General features: G+C 43.3%; 1 protein-coding gene across 3 annotated transcripts in view; it reads left to right on the top strand.

Annotated features, from left to right (window-relative positions):
* The window catches only part of SYT16 (synaptotagmin 16), a 225,512-nt gene that overhangs the window by 63,995 nt on the left and 135,809 nt on the right, over window positions 1-25,708 (top strand). For 2 of the 3 annotated variants that reach the window (XM_029598148.1, XM_029598149.1), the window contains exon 1: window positions 10,721-10,941. The exons of the other annotated variant lie outside the window; for it this stretch is intronic. The gene's annotated coding sequence lies outside the window, so the exon portion shown is untranslated. Of the gene's footprint in view, window positions 1-10,720; window positions 10,942-25,708 lie in introns of those variants that run through there. 3 annotated transcript variants of the gene reach the window in all.

Here is a 25,708-nt window from a genome sequence, read left to right as displayed (position 1 = left end):
ACCACGAATGCCGGTATAGAAAAAGTAGTAAATAAATAAATAAATAAATAAATAAATAGAGAGTCTTTAGGCCTCGCCACAGGAATAGCATGAATCCTTAAGCCACAGACAGGGCCGATGCAAAGGGATTGGACACCCTGGGCACCTTCAGTCTTGTGCTGCCCCCCCTGTCGTGCCTCCCCCAGCCCCGCCCCCTGTCGCAGCCCTGACTCCTCCCCCCCCCAAATGAAAACTTACAAAATACCTGGTGGTCCAGGTGGGGGCCCGGGAGTGATCTGCCACTCCCGGGGCCTCGGCTGCCACTAAGCAAAATGGCATCGGTGGCCTTTAGCCCCAACCATGTGACAAGGGCCACCCAATGGCACCGGTAGCCCTTGTCACATGGTAGGAGCTAAAGGCCACCGGCGCCATTTTGATTAGTGGTAGCCGAGGCCCTGGGAGTGGCAGATTGTTCCCGGGCTCTCCGCTGGACCACAAAGGGGACATCGGGAGGGTGGCATGGTGAGGCGGGGGCTGGCAGAATTTTGAAAGGGCACTTTTTGCCCTTTCAAAATTCTGCCGCCTGCCACGGCGCCCCCTAAATTGTGGCGCCCTATGCACAGGCCTAGCTCGCCTAGTGGTTCCTCCGGCCCTGGCCATAGAAATAGAACAGCTAAACTGCAATGGTAAGAATGGACAGCATTAGTGGTGGTGACCAAGTGTTGTAGTACCTTCTTTATAGCATTATGCTAATTTAAATGTAAACAGTGTTCCTTAGAATTTCACATCACTTTAGTGCATGAGGCAGAAAATAAAATCTAAGGAAATATCAAAAGCATACCTAACTTTATTATGAAAGTAAAAACAAATTAAAGTCTGAAAGAAAATAATGTTTCTGTTTTTAAGATAAGGTCAAAACCCTGTGTACTTAGAAGTGAAAATGAAGAGATTACATTATCCACTGTAAAAGAGGCATTTTCCATACACCTCAGTAACAGACTTTTTATAGGTCTTGCGAGAGAGCTGCAACTTCCTGATCTGCGATTGGCTGTAATGAATCCATGAAGAGTATCACTACGCCATTGAACTGGAAGCAAATTATGTTACCAGGGAAACTGTCCACTCTGTATTTCTCGAGCAAAAGGGTGTTTGATCTTTAAAACAACAGAGCTATGTTTTCTCCTGCAGCATACTGTCCAGAATGTAAAAATAGCTATCTGACATTTAACTACTGCAAAAGGAATAATCCTGCAATCGAGCAAGTGGTTGAGAAAAAAGAACATTCTCCGTTAAGAACATATTAAGTTGCTGTGTATCTGTGTATACACAGCTCCACGATTTTAAGCAAGGCACATTTTAAACAGGAGGGAAATCAATATGCGTAGGGAGCCTAACTTTCAAACATATTCGCATGGCCCCATATGCGTGCATATAGGGTTCTGCACAGATTTGATCAATTATTTTAGAACCTGTTTGGAGCAGTCTACATAGGTTTTAAAATATGCATTTCTTCAGCCTCTAAAGCAGTGGTTCTCAACCTTTTTCCCATCGTGACACACCTGACAGGCCACGCTCACATGTGTGACACACTGCTCATTTCAATTCAAGGCGGAAATAAAAAGTAAAGGTTCGGTAATTATTTTTATTGTTTAAAAAGACACAAGGAAAAGATACGTATTCTGTCTGAACAGAAATTACATAAATAGTAAACATCCCACACCAAAACAGCACCAATTTCCAGCACTTACCTAAGAAAAGGCAACACTGAAAATATTACACCAGGCCTTAAGACACCAATGCATCTCCTATTAGGAAAACGGACCAAGTCAGGCTGCTATAGAGCCCTACACAGAAACTACACGCCAGCAGAAAACCTCACCTGAATCACATGTGCTGACCCTCACCTAACAAAGAATAAAGAGACCAAAACGGAAAACTAGAAGCATGCAGAAAAAACTGAATTGGAAACTGCAATAAGCCAGAGTCTCTGTATGCAGTGTAATAAAGGAAAAAAAAACATCACCCATCCTTATAAAACAAATCAAGAAATATAAAATCAGCAGCAGTAAAACCATATTAACAAAAAGAACAGATTATTTCGAAACAACTGATGAGTGGAATATCCAATAATTAAAAACTCATATAAAAAAATTCTGGATACCAATAAAATATTTCAAAATAGCAGACACAAAGACCAAGTAATGAAAAATAAGGATACAAAAATTTTTTTGCTCTGCATATCTGGGAATGTTTGATATCCAGGTCTCCTGAGATTGTTTTGAATTAGCAGGAAGAGGGGCGGTTTGCTTGGAACTTTCTCCTCTCTCTCAGTCACATACGAGCGCTCTCACTTACACTGGCTCTCAATTACACACCTATACACACTTGCTCTCAGTTACTCACATATACACATGCTTTTTTCTCTCACTTATATAGGCTCTTAATTACACATTTACACACATGCTATCTTTTCACGCTTACACACACACAGGCTTTCAATCACACACAGACTCTCATTCACATGCTTACAAACATGCTCTCTCTCTTTCTCTCATTTACACACAGGCTCTCAATCACATACTCACATGTTCCATCACCTAAACCAGCTCTCAATCACACAGACACACATGCTCTCTCTGTCATTTACACACAGGCTCTCAATCACATACTCAGATGCTCCCTCACCTAAACCAGCTTTCAATCAGACACAGACAGACACACATGCTCTCTCTTTCTCTCATTTACACACAGGCTCTCAATCACATACCGACATGCTCTTTCACCTAAACCAGCTCTCAATCACACACAGACATACATGCTCACTCTTTCTCTCATTTACACACAGGCTCTCAATCGCCTAGTGGTTCCTCCGGCCTTGGCCATAGAAATAGAACAGCTAAACTGTAATGGTAAGAATGGACAGCATGAGTGGTGGGGGTTGACGTTCTTCTTCATTTTCCTCTGAGCCGCGCTGCTCATTCCTCTGAGTTATAATTATAATGTTTTATTGTTTTATGGTGCTGTACTGTGTATGTGAAATTTGTAATCCTCACTGAACCTCTAGTGGATTTGCAGAATAGAAGATTTGTAAAGAAAGAAAGAATGTGCTCTAGATGAGGTGCAAGTTGTTAAACAGTACCTGCAGGGTGTAACACACAGGTACTTCGGGAGGAATCGCACTCTGTGATTTCTGTTTGGAAGGAGATACTTCAGCAGGTGTACCTATGTCAGCTGCAGCTAGCATGGAATGCTCTCTGGCAGATACAGGGCACTTGGATGCTGCCTCTTCCTGAATTTCTATCACCACCACCACCATGGTTTCAGCCTTCAATTGCTGTAATTCTATAAGTCTGGTGGGAGACTCACTTTTCATGTCCAACACCAGATGCTTCATCCTCCTATGGCTCCACCACCTCCAAAGATGCCTCTTCTATCAACACCTCCAATACCTTCAACGCCTCTCCACCTGTCTCTGCTGACATGGGGAAGGCCTCTCCTTGCGCACCCTCTGAAGAAAAGCAGCGCCATGCTTTCATCCTCTGGCTCCCTCCCCCCCCCCCCCACCCCCTTCGAAACATCAGCTCTCAGGAGCCTCTCTCACTTCTGGTGCTCTCCTGCAGCTATCACTCTTTGCCACTACTTTATCTGTCCATGACCTCTGAAGGCACAGTTAGTAGTGACGAAACACCTCTGTGCAGAAGTACCAGATTAGGGCACTCCAAGATACCTGAGCCTCCTCCTCTAAAAGGAGAGGATGTCCCATGAAAAAATAATGCACATACAATGCACTATCACGTTTCAACTGTAAATAAAGGCACCTTCACCTTAGAAAATGTCTTTGTAGCAGAGTGTTTCTTTCATCTACTGCATACTGAGGAGTCTAGTGATGTCTCCTTCAACTACTCCTGCACAACTCCTTACTTGGGTCATATGCGTCCTCCTCCTTTTCCTCTTCATCACTGGGCATAATGAGGTGAGCATCTTATCCCTCTGTAGGAGGCAGGCCTCGGGATTTGGACAGGTTATGAAGCATATAGCAGGCTAGAAAGATGTCAGATCTTGGTTGGGTTGTAAAGAAGACATCCCTCGTATCTGTATAAACAGCAGAAATATATTTTGAGTAAGCCAAAGATTCTCTCAATGACTGCTCTTGTCTGCTGGTGGGCCTGTTATAGAATACATCTTCTGCAGTCTGTGGTTTTGTCAGCAGGATCATGAGCCAGGCTTTGAGCGTATTTCTTCTATCACAGGGGTGGCCAACCGGCATCTCACAAGCTGCTTATGGCTCTTTGGAGCACAAATTGTGGCTCACGAGGGAAATCCAGCCTTTACCACCAACCATCTCTGCCTGATGAACGATGAAATCCTCTCCCTTCATAGCAGCCAGCTCATGGGCGGAAGTTTACAATTTATGCTCCAGAAGGGGGAGGATCACAGCAGATGTGCCTTCATGTCCACATCCTAAGAACATAAGAAATTCCCTTGCTGGGTCAGACCAAGGGTTCATCAAGCCCAGCATCCTGTTTCCAATAGAGGCGAAAACCAAGCCACAAGAACCTGGCAATTACCCAAACACTAAGAAGAACCCATGCTACTGATGCAATTAATAGCAGTGGCTATTTCCTAAGTATAATTGATTAATAGCCATTAATGGACTTCTCCTCCAAGAACTTATCCAAACCTTTTTTGAACCCAGCTACACTCTTCCCCTTCAAAAAAATGAGGGATAAAAACAGGTCCAGCTGGGCTGAAAGATAAGTCCTAGCTGCCACGGAGCCTATTCCATGGTGACCAAAGAAGAAGCCCACTCTCTGGTAGACAAAGAAGACCAGACCACTGCAGAGTCCATCCTGTGGCAGACAGAGAAGAAACTCAGGCTGCTGTGGAGCCCACCCCATGGTGGTTGAAGAAGAAGGCCAGGCTGCCATGGAACTCATCCTGTGGAAGCTACAAATAAGGCCCTGAGAGAGTGTCTGCCTGCCTGCATGTGAGTGTGAGTGTCTGCCTACCTGCATGTGTGTGTGTGATACAGTGTCTGCCTATCTGCAATGGTGTGTGTGTGGTGCCTTCCTGCCTGCCTGCATGAGTGTGTGACAGAGCACTTGCCTGCCTGTGTGTGTGTGTATGAGTGCCTGCCTACTTGCCTGCTTGCATGTGTGTGTGTGAGCATGCCTGCCTGCTTGCTTGCATGTGTGTGTGAAAGCCTGTCTGCCTTTGTGTGTGTATGAGAATGTTTGTCTACCTGCCTGCGTATATGTTTGTAAGTGTCTGTCTGTCTGCCTATGTGTGTGTGATTTGGCTGGGGTGTGGTTAAGGTTGCTAGGTGGTTCTTTTTTAATTCCCACAGACAAACAGAAAATATCTTCACATTGTATTTAGCTGATTTTCTCATTTATTGTCCCAGTAAATTGAGTGTATATAATAATCTAGGATAAATAAAAATTTCAGTGCACATAAGAATAAGATATAATGTATACAAGAAAAAATAATACAAATGTAATAGAAGGTAAGATACAAGAAAGTATATGCATAGAATAAGTAAAGCAAAACCAGGGAATATATATATATATTTTAAGTTATTACAGATAGAGGGCAGTTATATTGCATCTCACAGGAACATTTGACTTTTAAGAAGCCAAATAAACTAAATTTGAAAACCTCTTGTGGATTTGAAATGTTCTTGTTGCCCTAAAGCTTTGAGTCCAGCAAAAATTATACAATTTACAATGTAAACTAGATCTGCTCACTTCCCTGAGGTTGTCCCATGAATCTCAGAAGTGGAACAATCAGAATTCTTAGGATTTCAGCACTGGAATACCGACATGTTATGAAAGTCTTGCATTACTGCCAGTATTGAGGTGTTGTTCTTGTGAGGTGCTTTATATAGAATATCTCGTTCTTTGTCTGATTTTTCCCATCAATACCCAGCCTTAAATCATGCTGTGCACCCTTTCCTTTCCCATGCATTCCAACCATAGGGCAGAGGGGCCCTACCAGGTGTTGGCTCAAAGGGTCAGTGGAATGTGACCTATAGGTAGCTTAATAATGCATATTTCCTGAGGGCCTCAGAGACTCATCAGTAGCACACAAAATTCAGTGGTTTAGTTTTCCAGAGAAGACAGAGTTTAGTAGAAAAGGGAAGCCAAAAAGCTTAACAAATCATAAATATATTATTCATAATTTATTTAGCTCAGTCAGTGGTTCAATTCTTCAGGGGCCTAACTGGTCCAGCCCATACAGTGAAGTTTTTCACATTGTCGGTCCCTGTCTAATACAGTGTGTATATATGTGTTTGTGTGAGAGTGCCTGCCTTCCCGAGTGTGTGTGTATATGTGAACACCTGCCTGTATGTGTGTGTGTGATTATATCTGTGTGTGTATGAAAGCACATGGGGAATGTTTCAGAGAATGAACATGTATAAGTGTGTGAATGTGTGAGAGAGAAAGAATAAAGTTTGTGTGGTGCCCTCCACCCCAACTTATTTATTTATTTATTTATTTTATTTATTTATAAAATTTGTGAATCGCTTTATAGGTTTTACAATAAAATCTTCTAAAGAGATATACAATAAAGTGTAAAACAAAGCACAAAATAAAAACAATAAAATAAAAATACAGGGTCAAAGCATACATTCCTACTACTGGAACCAGATTAGAACAATCATAACTTATAACTTGGAAATCATCAGCCAGGTCTTCAATTTACAGTGAATCCTCTACTGACAGAAACCACTTACTGTACTCCCAGTGGGAAGGTTCAGGCATATGCCCAGAGCTCCTAGTCTTCCATTGTTCCACAGATGTGTCAAGGGCCTCAAAATTCCCACATCTGCATGGAATCACAGAAAATCAGGAGAGGACAGTGGCTGACCAGGCACATCTGTGCACCTCTCCCTTATTTATGTATGAATGTATTTATTTATTTACATAATGATTCCCTGGCCTCCCCCCACATAGAATTTGGTGGCAGGAGGACATATAGGACAGTGGTGGCACATTATGCACCATCTGTCTCTTCTTGCTGTTCAAGCTTGACTGACCCTTTAACCACAGAGCATCATACAGCACGGTCTCACATGGTCAGATCACAAATCTGAACCAGGCAGCAGGAGGAGGCAGATGTGGCGTGAAGCTCTGCTCACCTATTTTTGGTGGCCAGGGGTGAAGATGGGAAGGGAGGATTGGCTTGGGGATGGGAGTGGAGGGAAAGATAAGCCTAGGGAAGATAGGGAGAATGGAGGGAGGGAAAGGAGAGCAAGAGAGAATGGGGGCTATTTAATAATTACACACATCACAAGTTGGTGAATAGATCCAATAGTTTGTTTTTCATAAAACATTCAACAGTTTATTCTTTTTTGAGGAAACCATGGTAGTGTAGTCAGATGGCCCCCAGGTCATAAGGGACAGACTGATCCCATTCTGCATGTAGGAACTTGTTCTGGTTTCCTCAAGGGAAATGTTCCCCATGAAACAACTTGTAAACCACTGGCAACAGCAGCAGCATGGAATTAGCCCTAGGCTAGAATTAAAATCATGAAGGAGTGGCCTAGCAGGAAAAGCCTTGTACTATGTAATTCAGACATCATCTTAGGTTATAAGTTAAGGATTCATCTGTCCTAGTGATTCTGTATGACTTTGCATAAGTTACTCTATTTGCCTGTGCCTCTGGCACCCAGTTGAGAGCAAGCCATTTGATTCTGCTAGTCAACAAATTCAATTATTAAAAGCTGTAATATAAAATTCTAAAACCTCCCTACTATGCTTCTTGAGCCCATTTTTGCCTATTCGGAAAAGAAGCAAAGCTGGAAAAGGCAGATGCTTTTAATAGATTTATGGATCAACATTAAGTGCCTGAAAATTCTGGAGAAAGGAATCCATAGTAGCATAGTACTACTGAAATATTTAATGCAATCAAACAAAAAAAATACAATTAAATGAAAAAAAGAGCACCACAATCATAGGGTTCGTTAACTTTTCAAATGGAAAAATATTCCATTGGGTTAAAAATATAGGTGACCAGGTAGAAACTAATGATCAAGGTTAAAAAAAATTGTTATTGAGAAAAGAAATATGTTTTTCAAGTTTCTTCTTCCCTTAACTTTCCCCTTTGTATATCTGTTTCTCTTCCCTTCAGTTCCAACCTCTTTCTCTTCTTTCCCAAGACTCCCTCCCTCCCAGCAGGTGGCAGCATTTTTGTTTACAGGCGCAATGTGATGCCTTAGTTCAGGCAGTAATTGTCTTGTTTGCTGGCACTTTAAGAGCAATGCTGATGGCTAAGGTACCTTAGCAGGTCTATAAGCAAGAACACAGCTCGGAGGCAAGGGAAGCTGAAAGAGATGGAAACAAATGGTTTCAGACAGGCACCTATGGGCCGATTCAGTAAAGTCTGCGGGAGAGCGGATGAACACCCGCTCTCCCGGCACACGCACAGGCCACTAGCCTGTGCGCGCAATTCTGTATTTGGATTAGGTGGTGCGGTAGAAACGGGCAAAAGGAGGCGCTAGGGATGCACTAGTCAGCGGGTTTGACAGCCGACGCTCAATTTTGTTGGCGTTGGTTCTCGAGCCCGCTGGCAGCCATGGGCTCGGAAACCGGACGCTGGCAAAATTGAGCGTCCGGTTTTCAGCCCGACAGCCGCCGACCCATTAAAAACATTTTTTTTCTTTTTTTCTTTTTACTTTTTTTTTACTCTTCGGGACCTCCGACTTAATATCGCCATGATATTAAGTCGGAGGGTGCACAGAAAAGCAGTTTTTACTGCTTTTCTGTGCACTTTCCCGGTGCCGGCAGAAACTAGCGCCTACCTTTGGGTAGGTTCTTATTTCTGAAAGTAAAATGTGCGGCTTGGCTGCACATTTTACTTTCTGTATCGCGCGGGAATACCTAATAGCGCCCTCAACATGCATTTGCATGTTGAGGCCGCTATTAGGGAAACTCATGTCCCCTCCAGCCTTAACCCTCTTGGGTTAAGGCTGGAGGGGACATGAGTTCAGATTTTTGTCTCTATATTTGTTTATAATTTATGGTCACTTATTCTGTATTTGGTGAGGGTTTTTCTGTTATCGAACATCAGGTATTTTGCTGTGTGATTTCTGTGTATTCCGGATGGTTCTGTTGCCCAAATGGGACAACAGAACAAATCCAAATTAGGATTTTTAGTCCGCCTTTCTAAATAATGCTCAAGGTAGTCTACAGCATTTTTAGAATTCAGCTACAATTATTAGCCCCTGTCCAAAAGAGTTTGCAATCTAAGGGGCTGATGCAATAACGTGCACTCAGCCTAGTGCTCAGGTTAATCTGCGATTGCACATACATTTTGAACACGCTAGACTAACACCCAGTGCAATAAGGGGGATTAATATTTATTTATTATTATTATTTTTATATACCAACATTTGATCAGAGATATCACACCGGTTTACATTCAGGTACTGTAGGAATTTCTCTATCCCCAGGGGGCTTACAATCTAAGTTTTGTACCTGAGGCTATGGAGGGTAAAGTGACCTGCCCAAGATTGTGAGGAGTGTCAGCAGGATACGAACCCAGGTCTCCTGGCTCATAGCCCATCAATGCATCCAAAACACACGTCCAAACAAACACGTAGCTAATAGCGCTCATCACATGTAAATGCCAAGTAGCTGAGGCTATTAGCTATTACCCCCAATGCAAAAAAATCGCCGGTCAACCAACGCACACTTTTTAACGTGGCAAGCCCCGGAGCTGACGTTAAGTCATACTGCGAGTCAAGAGCACATGAAAAAAACAAAAAAACCCTGGTCTCTGTGGTTCCTACTAAGTTCCACTGCTTGTGGTGCTTAAAATTTAGGTAAAAATGTAAAGGCTCGATTACAAAAAAAAAATAAAAATTTCTGGGCGCCCAATACACACGCTGCAGGTGTGCGTGTATATTGTGCGTTTGAGTTATCTGCAGCGGGATGAAACGGACGCTTGTACTGAGCTCCTGTTTTCCTGGTCTGTGCACAGCTGCGTCTCCCGGGCGCCCAATGCTTTTGAGCGCCGGAGAAGCACAATTTTAGCCGGGTGCGAACGCAGCAATTCATTAAAATATAGCATCGCGCCCAGGAGAGGTGGATGTGCGCGTGTTGAAAAAAAACCAGGCTCCCGGTTTGGACGCGCGTTTTTACGTGCGTGATATTGCATCGGCCTGTAAGTGGGTACCTGAGGCCAATGGGGGATAAAGTGGCTAGCTCAAGGGCCAAAGGAGTGACAGCGGAGGAAGTGGATTCCCTGTTTCTCAGTCCATTGCTATGGCTACGAGGCCACTCCTTTTCCCCCCCGCTGGAAAGAACAGTAAATCTGTTCAAGGGTTGGTATATTTGCAATGTTGCCTTTTCATATGTAGGATTGCTGCTGTTTGAGTTCTGGAGACCCAGTATATACGAATTTATGTCATGCATATTCATTGTGGATAACCTAAACAATCTGACCAGCTGTGGGGTCACCAGGACTGGTTTGGGAAGCCCTGCTTTAAGTACCCAAAACTCTGTTTGAACAGCCTAAATAGGTCCACCTCTAGAGTTAAGTTATAGTACTGTAGGGATCTATTCTCAGCAGGCATTTTTTCATAGAAACTGTAAACAGTGAATAGTCTGTGTCTGGTTCAATCTGGTTTCTGCCTCACCTGTTAGTTAGCATTCCTTTGGCAATTATCACCTTGTTTGATATGCAAACAGCATGACTTTTCTGCTGGACAGCAAATCTGCAGAGAAAGAAAGTTCACTACTTCCGTATAACCATCTTCTTGTCAGTCCTGCTCCAGTCTATAGGAAGCCTGGCCAAAATCTAGGAACTTCTTTCTGTAATTAAAACCTATAAATTACTCCACAGAGGGTAAAGCCGAAACCACTGAGGACAAAACCTAGGAATTATTGTTTGGCTTTTTTTCCTGACATGAGTGCTTCTTGTTTGATTTCTCTTGTGGCTTCACGTCAGAGAAACCAGGTATGTCAGTATTTGTTGTAGGCGACCAAAGCTTAGGTTTCCAGTTTCATATGGTCTCGATTTTCTTTCAAGGAATAATATAGGAATTAGGATGCATGTGCTGTTTGAATTTTATTATCATATTTATTTAAATTCCTTTTGAAGTAGCTGCAGTATCAGCTGCAGATTCACATAGGAAAATGTGTATATCAAGATATTTCAGGAGGTATAACATAGACTAGCTCATGAAAATGTAGGTGATAGAAGCTGTCCTATTGAAGACTGGCAGGGTGTTTTGGGGAAATGAGAAGAATAAAAGCTGCTTGTTTGGAGACCGCCAAACCACCTTTATTCCCTTTCTAGTTACTGATAGGGATGGGCTGAACTTGATGTTTTAAGCTTGGATTTCTCTTCACTAGATATATGTAGTACCTCCAGTTTTGTAAAAGATCTAAAATTTGCATTTTGGCTCAACCCTCCAAAAAAATACCTGAACAAATAGGTTAGGCCTAAAATGACCTTTCCAGCAAATTAAAAGCACATTATGAACTTTCTTCCAATTATCGTGTACAATTTGTGATTAACACCAATGCCCATAAATCTTTTTCGAAGCAGCCAACTGCCTCCAAATCACCTTTTCCTCATTCTACTGTCCCTAGAATCCTTTGGCCATTTTCTCACCCCCACCATTCACCACATCCTTCTAGGCTCAGTCAAAAATGGTTTTTGGATGTCTTCTATCCCCCAGATTTCTTCAAGACATGCCATTACTTACAAATTCTGGAATGTTCTTGTACTGACTGCCACTAAACAAGAACAAGTCCTACCCTTTACTGTATTTATCATCTTACAGGTGGGATTCAGGGCTCTTCTCTTTCAGCCTGTGTTTGTTCCTGTCTCCCTCTGCCTTTCCCATGTCTCTGATCTCTTTGCCTCGCCCTTGCTTCAGTCCTGCCCTCTTTTGGATCCTTCTTCTTCCCCTTTGCACTACTCTCCCATTAACTCTCCTTCCTTACTGACGCTCCTTTCTCCATCTTCCCTACTGGGCTCATTTCTCATTCCTTTCTGCCAGCCCTGCCTTCTTGCTCAAACCTTCTTTCCTCTGACTCTCCTCTCTTCCTCTGTTTCTCCTTTCACTCTGTTCCTGCTCCTTTTCACTCCTTTCATTTTCCTATATGCCTGGTTGCTGGTTCTTCTCTCATTCTCCCCAGTTAATCCTTCCCCTTTTCTCGCCCTACCCCTCACTCTTAAACTGTCTACTCACTGTCCAACTCTTATTCTCCCTTCTCAGTCTGGATTCTCCTTGTTCCCTCTGGCATTATTCCTAGACGTAACTGTCATCCTTTCTTGCTTACTCCCCAGATTATTTTTCCACTACCTCGTCTCCTCAGATTCTTTTCACATTTATTCTCCACCCCACTCCCTTCATAAGAACATAAGAAATTGCCATGCTGGGTCAGACCAAGGGTCCATCAAGCCCAGCATCCTGTTTCCAACAGAGGCCAAACCAGGCCACAAGAACCTGGCAATTACCCAAATACCAAGAAGATGCAATTAATAGCAGTGGCTATTTCCTAAGTCAACTTGATTAATAGCAGTTAATGGACTTCTCCTCCAAGAACTTATCCAAACCTTTTTTGAACCCAGTTACACTAACTGCACTAACCACATCCTCTGGCAACAAATTCCAGAGCTTAATTGTGCATTGAGTGAAAAAGAATTTTCTCTGATTAGCTTTAATGTGCTACTTGCTAACTTCATGGAATGCCCCCTAGTCCTTCTATTATCCAAAAGTGTAAATAACTGATTCACATTTACTCGTTCAAGACCTCTCATGATCTTAAAGACCTCTATCATATCTTCCCTCAGCCATCTCTTCTCCAAGCTGAACAGCCTGTTGGTTCTTTTCTCCTTCTTTCCCTCCCTGAACTTTTTTCTCATTCTCTTCTTATTCGCAAAGGCTCTCTCTGCACTGAAATAGATGTATAAATTCTTGTAAGGTAGTTATAGATCCACATCTGATTGTTTCCTTTTCTCTTCTCTAAGGCAGAGCTTCCCAAACTTGCCCTGGTGACCATACAGCCAGTCAGATTTTCAGGATGTCCACAATAAAAATGCATGACATCAAGTTGCATACATTGGGGACCCATTCTATGCATACTGATCTTGTGCATATTTATTGTGAATATCCTCAAAACCCAATTGCCAGTGGGGTCTCCAGGACAGGTTTAGGAAGCTCTGCTCTAAGGCAAACAAGTTTCTAACTTGCATTTAAAATCTTATCAAACATGTACTTGCAGTGATAAGCTGCCCAGTTTAGGGACCTGACCTTCCAATGTTCCCAACACGGACATCCAATGTATAGTGGTGAGATATCAGATTTAAAGGAGAAGTCTCTTGGAGTTTTGGTGCCACCACACTCTCATTCTCCAGGATAGCTGAAGTGTGACATGGTGCAAATGCCTCTTATGGGTTTATGGATCATGGAAGAGTTTATGCTGCCTTAACCCTCCTGTGTTGCCATGCTTGTAAGGTAGCAAATGGAGTAAAAATATGGGTAGGAAAACTTTTTAAAGAATTTAAAGAGCTGGAAGGAAAAAATGGGTAAGATGTTTGGATCCTAGTTTGGCTGTCCCAAAAGCCAGTTACAGCTAGCCTACTGGTTCTTGGCCAGATGACTAAGCTGAGAATCTTGATGCATCTACCTCAACAATGTGAGGTTAAAAGCTAAAATAAAAATGTCAGCAATTTTATGGGCCTCACAATTAGAAATGTTGCCACAGAATTCATTGAGGGTTGTGATACCTTTTACTGGACCAACTTAAATCCAAGGATTTCTTTTGTAAATCAGCTTTCAAGACCAACCACTGCATAACTTTTTTCTTCAGTCTGTGGTCTCCAAAATCTGTATATAATACTTTGGACAATTCTTATGGTTATTCAATAAAAAGTGCCAAGATCCTCAAAGAATCCAGTTGTCTCCAATTGCTAAAACTGTGCTTTTGAAAATGTTATCACAGAAAGCTTTATACTAGAGCCACTAGAGACAGATAGTAACAAAAACAGTGCTAATTCCTTTCGATAACTGATTACCATTGACAGCCAAAACAGCAGTATAATGATTATTTATAAGGGGGTAATAAGTACATGTTCTATTCCAATAAATAGTATATTTTAAATTTATTATTGTTGATGGTTTTGATTATTATTACTACCCTTTCTGTTTCGATGCTACTCCTGGGTTTGTTCCTAGATTCATTTTTTATCTCTGATTTGACATGTCTTCTTCAGAAGTGATTTTGAAAATGGATTATTTATTGTTATTGTTATGACTATTGTTGTTGCTATTGTTACTGAATATTTAAAGTTATTTATTTATTTATTTAGAAAATTTATATTCCACCTATTCACAGCTCAAGGAGATTTACAGAATCAACACATATAAAATCATAACACAAATAAAACATATTATTAAAATTAACAGACAAATGATAGTATCCTGTTTCTGATCAGCTGATGATGACTATAAATTCAGCTGAGACATTGAGCAAAAGGAAAACTGCTTCTATGTATCATAGAATTTCTCAATGTACTATGTACTGAATATTCTGTCACTTGTAAATCCATTGGTAATGAGTTCTACAAGGTGGGGCCAGCGGCCAAGAAAAGTCACACTTGAAGCAATGAAGGCGCACTTGACAAAATGAAGGAACATCAAATAGGTCTCTTGGAGTTGAGCGAAGTGCCCTTGTTGGGTTATAAATACGCAGCTGCTGATTAATCCAAGGTAAAGAGTCAACCTTTTGTAGCTTTTGGATAAGCAAAGCCACCTTGAGCTGTATCCTCTCATGAATAGGTAACAAGTAAAGTTCACGAAAGATGGGAGTTATATGGGCCGCCCTGGGTAGACCAAAGATAAGTCTCGTGGCAGAGTTTTGCATAACCTAAAGTGCTCATAGGGCATTCTTGGGTAAATTGAGTAGCAAGGCATTAAAATAGTCAAAAGTTGGAAGCATCATTGACTGGACTTTGGAGCGGAATTCATTTGCTTCAAGCAAGGTCCATAGAGGTTTCAGCAGAGACAATTTATAGTAACCATCCATCACAACTGCTTTGACGGTTGCTTTTTCTATCTCATGCTACCTATCTTTTCCCTCTCTTCTCCTGTCGCCCCTTCCCCTCTCCTCTTTCTGGCCTGCTCCCATCCCATGCTCCCTGTTCATTGTAATTTCCTCCTTTATTTGAGTTACCTGTAAACCGGCGTGATGTGCCATACGAACGTCGGTATATTAAAAGTTGTTAAATAAATAAATAAATAAATAAATAAGCATGTTTAAATTAGAATCGAGCATGACGCCTAAACTTTTGACATGGGAAATGAATGAGATCAGCTGGTCTGAAACAAAAATGAAGGAGGTACTGTCAGCTTGTTCTTTTGGAATACCACAACCTCTGTTTTGGTTAGATTCAGCACTAACATATTGCATGTTAGCCAACTTTCAGGCCAAGTTGTGGAAACAGGAATAAAAAACTGAATGTCATCTGCATACAGACAGTATCCCGAACAGAGCTCAGTCAGAAATTTGCAAAAAGGGGCCATTTAGATGTTAAACAGGGTAGCCGAGAGAGACAAGCCATTTAGAATGTTCAGATGACAAATGTACTCTTTGAGTCCTATCAGAAAGGTACGAAGAGAATCAATTAAAGACCACTCCACTGATGATGCAGTCCTTAAGCCTCATCAATAGAATGTGTGATTGATGGTGTCGATTCGAATGCAGTTGAGACATCTAGACATGTCAACATATAAAGTCCATTGTCATTGTTATTGATGTCATTATCTATTACTACTTTTTGATAGCATTATTTTAGTAAGTTAGTGTCTATTCCATTTAAATTGAAACAGTTAAATTGGCCAACTATGTAGTTAGATGGTGTTTTCTGTAATTTTTATACTTTTATTTTTTTATGTAAACCACTTTGATGTGTTCAAATGATTTGTAGTAACTCAAGAATAAATAAGCTAAACTAAATCTCTGTTTATAGTTGTGTTCAATATATTATGTTTATGCTTCTGTGCTTAAAAGGAATTATGGACACTAGTAGAAAAGCAATTTCAAAACTAAGGCACAAACAAATTACTGACATTATTTGCTTCTTATGTCAAAGGCTCTTTTGTCTAGTAGCTAAAGTGCCATCGATTCCATAGTCCAAGTCAAAAACCATCTGTTAATGGACGCTACCTGACATGTTCTCACAGAGCTCTGTGCTTTATCTAAATAGCTTAGTACGTGGACTGATGGTGTACATTAATCTAAGGATTTCAAGTTGAATGTTCTGCCACCCTTGCATGCCTGAATGTGTTATTCATCAATGGCTGATTGACCTTTGGGCCCGTTGTTTGCAGAAGGCTTAGCCCTGTGATTGAGTTGTGCAAGTAATGTATAATTTTAAAAAGACTCTTGGAGTGAAAGCACTGCACTGCAATACAAATGAAATCATTATAGCTTCTCATAAATCCAGCTAGATACAAATTTGCCGTAAAAATCTGTTATGACTTTTAAAGGTAAAACTGAGGTAAAACTATAAAATCCATATTTGGGTCATTGGCCTCATTGTTTGGCATGGGAGATGAAATAATGATGTGAGATCAGGCACATTTCTTCATAGCTTTTGAACTCACAAAAGCACTCTTAGTCTCACTTGGTCTGTTCCTTCTGAGCTTTTAATCCTATCATCTGAATTCTCCCAGAAATTTTGCTTTTTCTGGTGAAGTTCTTTGTCGAATATTCTAGAACTCATAGACAAAGAATTGTCTTAAAGCCACGGTAGCAAACATCTCTAAAATTCATGCCATGGCTACTTGAACCTGATGTGACTCCAAGGAAATGATGAACCTGTAATTTCTTTTCATGTTTTTTTCTTTTCAGTGAGAATATACAAGTTCATTCACTCTGCAGCTCCTCATTATCTATTGTCACTTCTCTCCCCCTACATCCTTCCTCATGAATTCTGTTCATCGGGCATGTTGCTTTTAACTGTGCCCTTCTCCTCCACCATCAGTTCCCAATGCTGTGCTTTCCACTTTACTGTGCTATATGCCTGAAATAGATGCCTTGAGTCTGTGCATCATGATCCCTCTCTGGCCATATTCAAATCCTGCCTAAAAACTCTCCTTTTTGAGGTGCTTGTAACTCCTAACCACTTCTCTATAATAAATACACTTCCCATTGTTTTTTTTTTTGTCATGTATTTTTGTCTTGACTAGATCATAAACTCCATGGAGCAGGGACTGTTTCTTATGTGTATCTGTACAGTGCTGTTAATGTCTAGTACTGCTTTATAAATGATAAATAGTAGTAATAGTAATAATAGTAGGGTATCGTGAGTCCAACCTTGAATAAAACCTTTATGCTTTCCACCCATACACAACTGATCCCTTTTGTATTGAATGCTAGCCTGTAATTATAAACATTCACTCAACAAAAGCAGATTATACAATAATACATTCTTGATGTGTGTTCCCAAAATGATTGCTTTTTAAAAAAAATTAAATTGACAGTTCTCTTAGGCTCTCATTCAAATCTTCTATGTGGCTGTTGACTTTATTTAGCTACTGTTACAAATCTCCGTACGGAGTTAGCAATCTGTTGTATATCTGCTAAGGAATTAGCAATCTGTTGTGGATCTGCTCCCCCAGAGGGGTGGAGCTAGCAATCTGATATCGATTAGCTCCTTCCGAGGGGAGGAGTTGCAATCTGTTATGGATCTGCTTCCCCAGAGGGGAGGAGTTAGCAACCTGATGGAGATCTGTTCCTCCAGAGAGGAGGAGTAGCAGTCTGTAATAGAATCTGCACACCCGAGGATAGTAGTCAGCAGTTTGATGTACTCCATAGATGGAGTTAGTGATCTGTTGTGGGTAGCCTCCCCACAGAGTGGCAGTTTGTTATGATACCGCTCTAGTAGGGTAAGGAATGAACACTTAATGTAAATTGGTGAATCCTTGGGCAGATGACAGCACCCCCAGGAGGATATGCTGAGAGGGACCACCAGCTAGACTAGAGTATGGAGACAAACACAGATAGTTCTTTATTAGACAGGAAGTAGAACTACCAGAGGTGGCAGTAGTGAGCTGATGTGCACGGCAGTGCTGAAGTCCTTCAGATACTGGAATTGTGATCTCTGGATTGCTGAGCTGTAGAGAGAGACTATAGGTAGTGAGTAGACAGGGTATGCAGGATACATAACCAGTAGTAGGTGATACACTCACAATTGTAGATATCTGTAATGGCTTCTATGCAACAGAGAGTCTTCAGTATATTCAGGAACAGGAGCCGTAGGCGAGTACTGGTTCCTATATGCAGTCTGGAATAAGAACTCACAATATCTGTGTATGAGATGGCTTCTGGAATAGAAGAGAGTCTTTGGAGGGTTTTAGGAACATAAACCCTCGTGGAGCGAGTACCGGTTCCTATCTGCAATCTGTAATAGTAATTCACAAGATATAGGTAGGCGATAGCTTCTGAGATAGAAGAGAATCTGTGAAGGGTTTTAGGAACATGGGCCCTTGTGGAGCGAGTACTGGTTCCTATCTGCAATATGAAATAGTAATGCACCAGATATAGGTATGCGATAGCTTTTGAGATAGAAGAGACTTTTTGAAGGGTTTTAGGAACATGGGCCCTTGTGGAATGAGTTCCGGTTCCTATCTGCAATCTGCAAATATAACTCATGATATCTGTACCTGCGATAACGTCTTAGACAGAAGAGAGTCTTCTGAGATTAGGAACATAGACCCACATGGAGCGAGTACCAGTTCCTATCTGTAATAAATCTACAGCCGAGCTCAATCTATCTGATTATATCTCACTACTCTATTGTTTTTCATGGTTTTTCATTGACTATTTTATCACTCTCCAGTTGTTATCGTTTATAAAATCTTTCCTGTCCTCCAGCTCCCATGTTTTCGCTCCCTGTTTGATGTAACTTTTACCTTCTATATAGTTGTTAAGTGGTTTCCCCCTGTTCTATTGTAAACCGGTACGATAAGACCGCGTCTTGAGTATCGGTATAGTAAAAGAATTTAAATAAATAAATAAATACCAGAACTCACAGTGTTCACGTCTGCGATCACTTCCAGGCAGTAAGGAGTTTTCTGAGCATTCAGGGACGTAAGCCCTCGAGGAGTGAGTACCGGATCCCGTCTTAGCAATCTGAAATCAAGAAGAGAGAGCGGGGCCCCCGAGGAGTGGGTACCCCTAGGTACATTTGTGGAGGCAGAGCAGCAGAGAGAGATGTTCTTCTTCCCTTTCCCTTGCTAACTTGATTCGTAGTTGCAAGCAAAGACCTTTTAAGTTGGAAGTGGATGACGTCACTACGGGGGGACGCCCCCGAGGTTCGCCCCTTGCTGGTACAAAGTCTGGAGCGCGCGCGCCCTTACGTCATCAGGAACATGGCAGATCCGCAGAGTCAGGCCAGCCCGGGGATTCCGGGGAGAAGCGGCGAGGAGAAGCCGCGGCAGCATCTGTCCGTCAGACCCGAAGGGAGTCGCCACTAAGATAGAGAGGATGGAGCGAGGGCGAGAACAGGCACGAACGCAACAGCTACATTTATTATTTATTTATTTTTATTTATTTAAAGTCTTTTATATACCGGAGTTCATGCACTAGTGCATACCACTTCGGTTTACACGGAACAAGGAACAGAAAATTACATCAAACAGATTGAACAATTAAACAAATATACAATTACATCCAACAATTGGGTATAAATAACATGGCTAACTTAGTAGGAACTTAGAGTTAGAGGTGAAGGAGAGAAATAGTACCAAGTGGTAATAGAACAATGTTAATAGCTAAATAATAAATATAAATAGTAAATACAAGTTCTTATAATAAATATAGGTGTTTACAGATTACAGTCTTCATGAAAAGTTTACGTCTACAGAATAGGGTTAAGTAAATAAGAACTGGCGGTTATTTCTATAGGAGTGAAGACTTCAAAAACTAAGGTTACATCTGGATTAAGAGGTATTGGTGTAGCATGTTCAAATATTTAATGATTTGGAATTGTGAGACCAACATGGAAGATGTTGGAAGAAAAGGACCACATTGTCCACCCAATCTTCCCATTTGTGCTTGTCTTCTAGGTTGTCACAGGTCTTATTGAATCAATGATCTTCTCCCTCCCTTCAACACTAAGGTCTCTTGAATGCTTGAATTCTGCCAGTTTTGAGTCCTATAATCTCTGCTGGAAGTTTGTTCCAGGTGTCTACCACTCTCTCAATGAAAAAGCATTACCTCATATTTTTTCTGAGCCTCCCTCCCGTCAGCTTCATATTTATTTATTTATTTAGGTTTCTTCTATACCGGCATTCATGAGCAGATCACATCATGCCGGTTTACATCAGAACAGGGGGTGCATAGAACGATATAACTTTAACTGGTGCATAAGGGTTGCAGTTACAATGAAACAAGGTAATAGAACTGGGAGAAGGAAAAAATAGCAGTATAGATTAACATACTGCCAGTTAAATCTATAACATACAGTTATAACATCCAGCTTGATGGACTCTCTACTTGGGTAATATCAAGCTAGGTTGAGAGAACATTGCACAAATCTCATCTTTGGGTGAGTTTCCTCTCTCCGTAGGTCATCAAATCTTCACAAGAGAGCACTGTTCTGTTCGTACGTCTTACTTTGAATGTCAAAGTGGCTCCTAACCCCCTACACTAATACCTAAACCTCACCTCGAGTTACTAGGTGGGCCTCCCATAGGGATACAAATACCTATCTAGGGAGAGGGCATTATGGTTAGTCTCTCTCTCCCTCCCTCCCTCCCCTCCTGTTTTTCTCATTTGCAGCGCACCATGCATTATGATGCTTTTGCATGCGTTAAAGGCATTTTCACATGCATTAAGGCATTTTTGCATGCATTAAAGGTACTTAACGCATGCGAAAACGCCATATGGCACTTTGATAAATGACCCCCTTAGTTTGCAGTTTTAGAAGAAGGTTGGAGTTTTTCGTGTATTATATTTTGGACCTATCTAGAGCCTTGGAAGCCATCCAAGATCTTCCAGTGCTGGTCAGGACTCCACTAATGTTTTCTCCACCTGAGGTGCAGAATATTTGTGTTGCTTCCGTCGGTCTCAGACGGCTTCTACCTTTGTGCCTCACCTTTCTCTCTGCTCTCCCCACTAGCCTTGGGAAGATGGCTACCGCCGTGTCTTTATGCTGCTCTCTGTGGCATCCCCGGAACGGCAATGGCAAAGCTTCACACCATGTTTCTCCTAAGAGCCTCCTAGGGTGCACGTGTGCGCCACCCACGTCTTTATCCACGTCATGGCGGGAACCTCGGGGGCGTCCCCCTTGAGTGATGTCATGCCATCCGGGTATTTAGCCTGCCCTTGTTTGCTAATCGACTTAGCAAGGATCGTGTATGGATGGAAAGCCTCCGGTTTGAGCTACTCTGCCGCTTCCTTGCTGCCGTTGGAAGCTGTCTCTGCCCTTCGGGGTATTTCTCTAACCTGGGTACCTGCTCCTCGGAGGCCCTTTGCTTTCTTTCAAATGCCTATCTGGGATCAGGTACTCACTCCTCGAGGGCCTGCTCTCCCGGGCTCGGTGCCTGTATTCAACTACTTCTGCCTGCTGGGATCTCCACCTCTACAGCTACCAACTTAGTGAGTAATCTAACATTCTCAGTCTGTCTCATCTACAGCTCTGCTGCACTGGGAACCTGCACCCGGATCTCCTTATACTATCTCTGTGAAATGGGTCCCCTCTGCCGAGGGTCCCTGGACTACTATCTCTGGATCACCTCACTACTGCCACCTCTGGTGGTATATCCCAGCTGTATAAGAAAAGACGAATCTCTCTGCGTGTCTCAAGTCTAGCCTAGTACTGTGGTTCCTCACGGGGCTCCTCCCCATGGGTGAGGTCATCGCCACAGTATCCAAGAATCCACTCAAATACCTCAAAACCATAACAGTTTGTCCAGGGACTAATTTGAATCTTTGGACATTTTGCTTGGTAATAGCCCTGCTGAACTCCTGGGACTTTCTGAGACTCAGGGAGTGGGGAGCCCTGAATTGAGGATATCCAGGGATAGGGAAGACCTTCCACTGAAATGGTGATCAGTTGCAAAGGAAATCCGGTGTTATTTGCTTTTGGAAAGAGAAGTTAATTTCCAAGACCTGGGAGGAAGTGTTTTTTTCCGCCCCTCTTCCTACCCATCGGTGGACCTGTGAGACCTGCAGTTCCATCCAGGATTCCTTCCATCGGGGATCCTCATCAAGATCAAGGTCATCGAACTGTAAGAACCCATCTGTAATTGGAGGGCACCCAATCGGAGTCTTCACAACCCCTGGGGAAAGAGAGAAATTCCCTCTCTGTGTAGAGACAGATTTTTTTTGCCATCTGGGAAAGGTTTCCCACCCACAAAAGGGGCCCTAACCAAAGGGGACCACTTCTCATCCTACGCCAGGAGGGTGACTGGAGTTCCGGCCTTTCTAAAAGACTCATGCTAAGATAGAGGACACAGAACTGTAATTTAAGAGAGGTAAACAGAGAGAACCGTGGTGCTGGAAAATCACATTTATTGTGCTGTCTTCAGAAGAGCTATTATTTTGGACAATAACATAGTGGTTCCGGCATCTTCTATGGGCACACAGCACACAATGAATACAAATTAACCTCACCCAGGGAAATTCCAGGAAAGAAGCCAGCCACTCCGCACTAGGACCTTAGAGGCAGGGACGGGTCAATAATGAGGCAGGGTGAGGCGGCCACTTCAGATGGCAAGATTTTGAGGCAGCAAAATTTGCCGCCCTGAAACCTTCCTGCCACAGCCGCCTCACCCTTCATTCAGGCAAACAACTCTGCAGGCAGAAAAACCTGCAGTGCTGACGGTGTGGAGACAAAGAGAAGAGAGACCGCCGGCCGTCAGCAGCCAAAAAAAGAGAAGAGAGACCACGGGCCGCCTCCGGAGCCCAGGCTGGTGGCCGCCAAAGAAAGGGAAAGGAGACGGCGGCCCCTCTGCCGGATCTCAGACCAGTGGCAGTGGGGGGGGGAAAGGAGCAGTGGGCCGCTTCCAGCACTCAGGCCATCAGCGGCAAAGAAATTTAAAAGAATACAGGCGCAGCCAAGGAAAAAAAAAAAAGAAAAGCCACTGCTGGAGTCGGTGGTGGCCAAGAACAAGAAAGAGGCCACGTGCTGCCGCCGCCAGAACCTAGGCTGGCGGTGGCGGAGGAAGGAAAAAGACGCCACGGGTTGTTGGTGGTGGCCAAAAAAGTAAAAAAGAGACTGCGGGCTGCCGCCGGAGCCCAAGTCAGCAGCAGCCAAAGAAAAAGAAAGGAGGCTGCAGAGCAGGCTGGAGGTGGCGAAGAATGAAAAAAGAGCTGAGGCTCCCATCGGATCCCAAGCCGGCAGTGGCAGGGGGGGGGGCAGCTAGCTTAGGGGGATGGAGATGCAGCTCGTGAATGTGTATGAGAGGGTGTGTGTATGCATATGAGAGAGTGGGGGGTGTATGAGAGGGAGGGTGGGTGTGGGTGAAGTCTTTATGAGAGGGTGTGTGCCTGTATGAGAGGGAGGGTGGGGTGAGTGTGTGTATGAGTGGGTTTGTGTATGTATAAAAGGGATATGTGTATGAAAGGGAGGGTGGGTATGGCTGGGTCTTTGTATGAGAGGATCTGTGTCTATGAGAGGGAGGGTGGGATTGCCTGTATGAGAGGGTGTGTGGGGGTGAGTGTGTGTATGAGTGGTTTTGTGTATGTATGAAAGGGGTATGTGTATGAAAGGGAGGGTGGGTGTGGCTGGGTCTTTGTATGAGAGGGTGTGTGTCTATGAGAGGGAGGGTGGGAGTGCCTGTATGAGAGGGTGTGTGGGGGTGAGTGTGTGTATGAGTGGTTTTGTGTATGTATGAAAGGGGTATGGTATGAAAGGGAGGGTGGGTGTGGCTGGGTCTTTGTATGAGAGGGTGTGTGTCTATGAGAGGGAGGGTGGGATTACCTGTATGAGAGGGTGTGTGGGGGTGAGTGTGTGTATGAGTGGGTTTGTGTATGTATGAAAGGGGTATGTGTATGAAAGGGAGGGTGGGTGGGTGTGGATGGGTCTCTGTATGAGAGGGTGTGTGTCTATGAGAGGGAGGGTGGGAATGCCTGTTTGAGAGGGTGTGTGGGGGTGAGTGTGTGTATGAGTAGATTTGTGTATGAAAGGGAGGGTGGGTGTGGATGGGTCTCTGTATGAGAGGGTGTGTGTTAGTATGAGAGGGAGGGTGGGAGTTCCTGTATGAGAGGGTGTGTGGGGGTTTGTTTATGTATGAAATGGGTATGTGTATGAAAGACAGGGTGGTGGTGGATGGGTCTCTGTATGAGAGAGTGTGTGTCTCTGTGTCTGTATGAGAGGGTGTGTGGGGGTGAGAGTGTGTATGAGTGGTTTTGTGTATGTATGAAAGGGGTATGTGTATGAAAGGGAGGGTGGGTGTGGCTGGGTCTTTGTATGAGAGGGTGTGTGTCTATGAGAGGGAGGGTGGGAGAGCCTGTATGAGAGGGTGTGTGGGGGTGAGTGTGTGTATGAGTGGGTTTGTGTATGTATGAAAGGGGTATGTGTATGAAAGGGAGGGTGGGTGTGGATGGGTCTCTGTATGAGAGGGTGTGTGTCTATGAGAGGGAGGGTGGGAGTGCCTGTTTGAGAGGGTGTGTGGGGGTGAGTGTGTGTATGAGTGGATTTGTGTATGAAAGGGAGGGTGGGTGTGGATGGGTCTCTTTATGAGAGGGGTGTGTGTTAGTATGAGAGGGAGGGTGGGAGTTCCTGTATGAGAGGGTGTGTGGGAGTTTGTTTATGTATGAAAGGGGTATGTGTATGAAAGACAGGGTGGTGGTGGATGGGTCTCTGTATGAGAGGGTGTGGGTCTCTGTATGAGAGGGTGTGTGTCTCTGTGTCTGTATGAGAGGGTGTGTGGGGGTGAATGTGTGTATGAGTGGGTATGTGTATGAAAGGGAGGGTGGGTATGGATGGGTCTCTGTATGAGAGTGTGTGTCTATGAGAAGGAGGGTGGGAGTACCTGTATGAGAGGGTGTGTGGGGGTGAGTGTGTGTATGAGTGGGTTTGTGTATGTGTATGTGAATATGAGAGGGTGGGTGAGGTGTGTGTGGGTGAGGGTGTATATGTAGGTGAGGGTGGGTATGAATGGGCGGTGTGTGTGTGTGTGTATGAGAGGGTGGTGGCGGTGGTGTGTGTATGTAAATATGAGAGGGTTGGTGTGTATAATGAGAGGGTGTGTGTGTGTATCATGTGTATGGAAGAGGGAGAGAAGTGAATGAGTGTATATGTGTATATGCATGTATGGGTGTGTGTGGAAAAGGGAGAGGGGGCGAGGCGAGTGGGGGGCGCCATTTCATCCCTCGCCTCAGGCGGCAGATTGCATTGAGCCGCTTAGAGGACCCCTTTCTGACCCCAGTTGGAAGGACCTACACCTTGGGAGGTAAGGGAAGTAGAAGTGCTAGCTAAGATCCGTGCTTCAAATAGTTGATAAATAACTTTATGGCCTCACCCATGCTGGACCTGCACAGCGGGGTGGGGTTATAATTGTTTGATGTCTTATGGGGAATAGTGATGTTTCTGTTTTTTCATTGTGGCACTGCATAGAGTCTGGCTTGTTGCTGTTTCCAGTTTGGTTTTTGCCTGTCGTGTTTTGACCGACGTGCTGCCTGCGCATGCGCAGTAGAGCTGCTCTCTACTGCGCATTTGCGGCACGTCGGTCAAGCTTCATTTATCTAGTAGATATGTA

This window comes from Rhinatrema bivittatum, chromosome 4 (genome assembly GCF_901001135.1).
Source record: "Rhinatrema bivittatum chromosome 4, aRhiBiv1.1, whole genome shotgun sequence".
Taxonomy (NCBI): Eukaryota; Metazoa; Chordata; class Amphibia; order Gymnophiona; family Rhinatrematidae; genus Rhinatrema; species Rhinatrema bivittatum.
The sequence above is the reverse complement of the archived record's forward strand: the minus strand, read 5'-3'. Positions and strand labels throughout refer to the sequence as shown.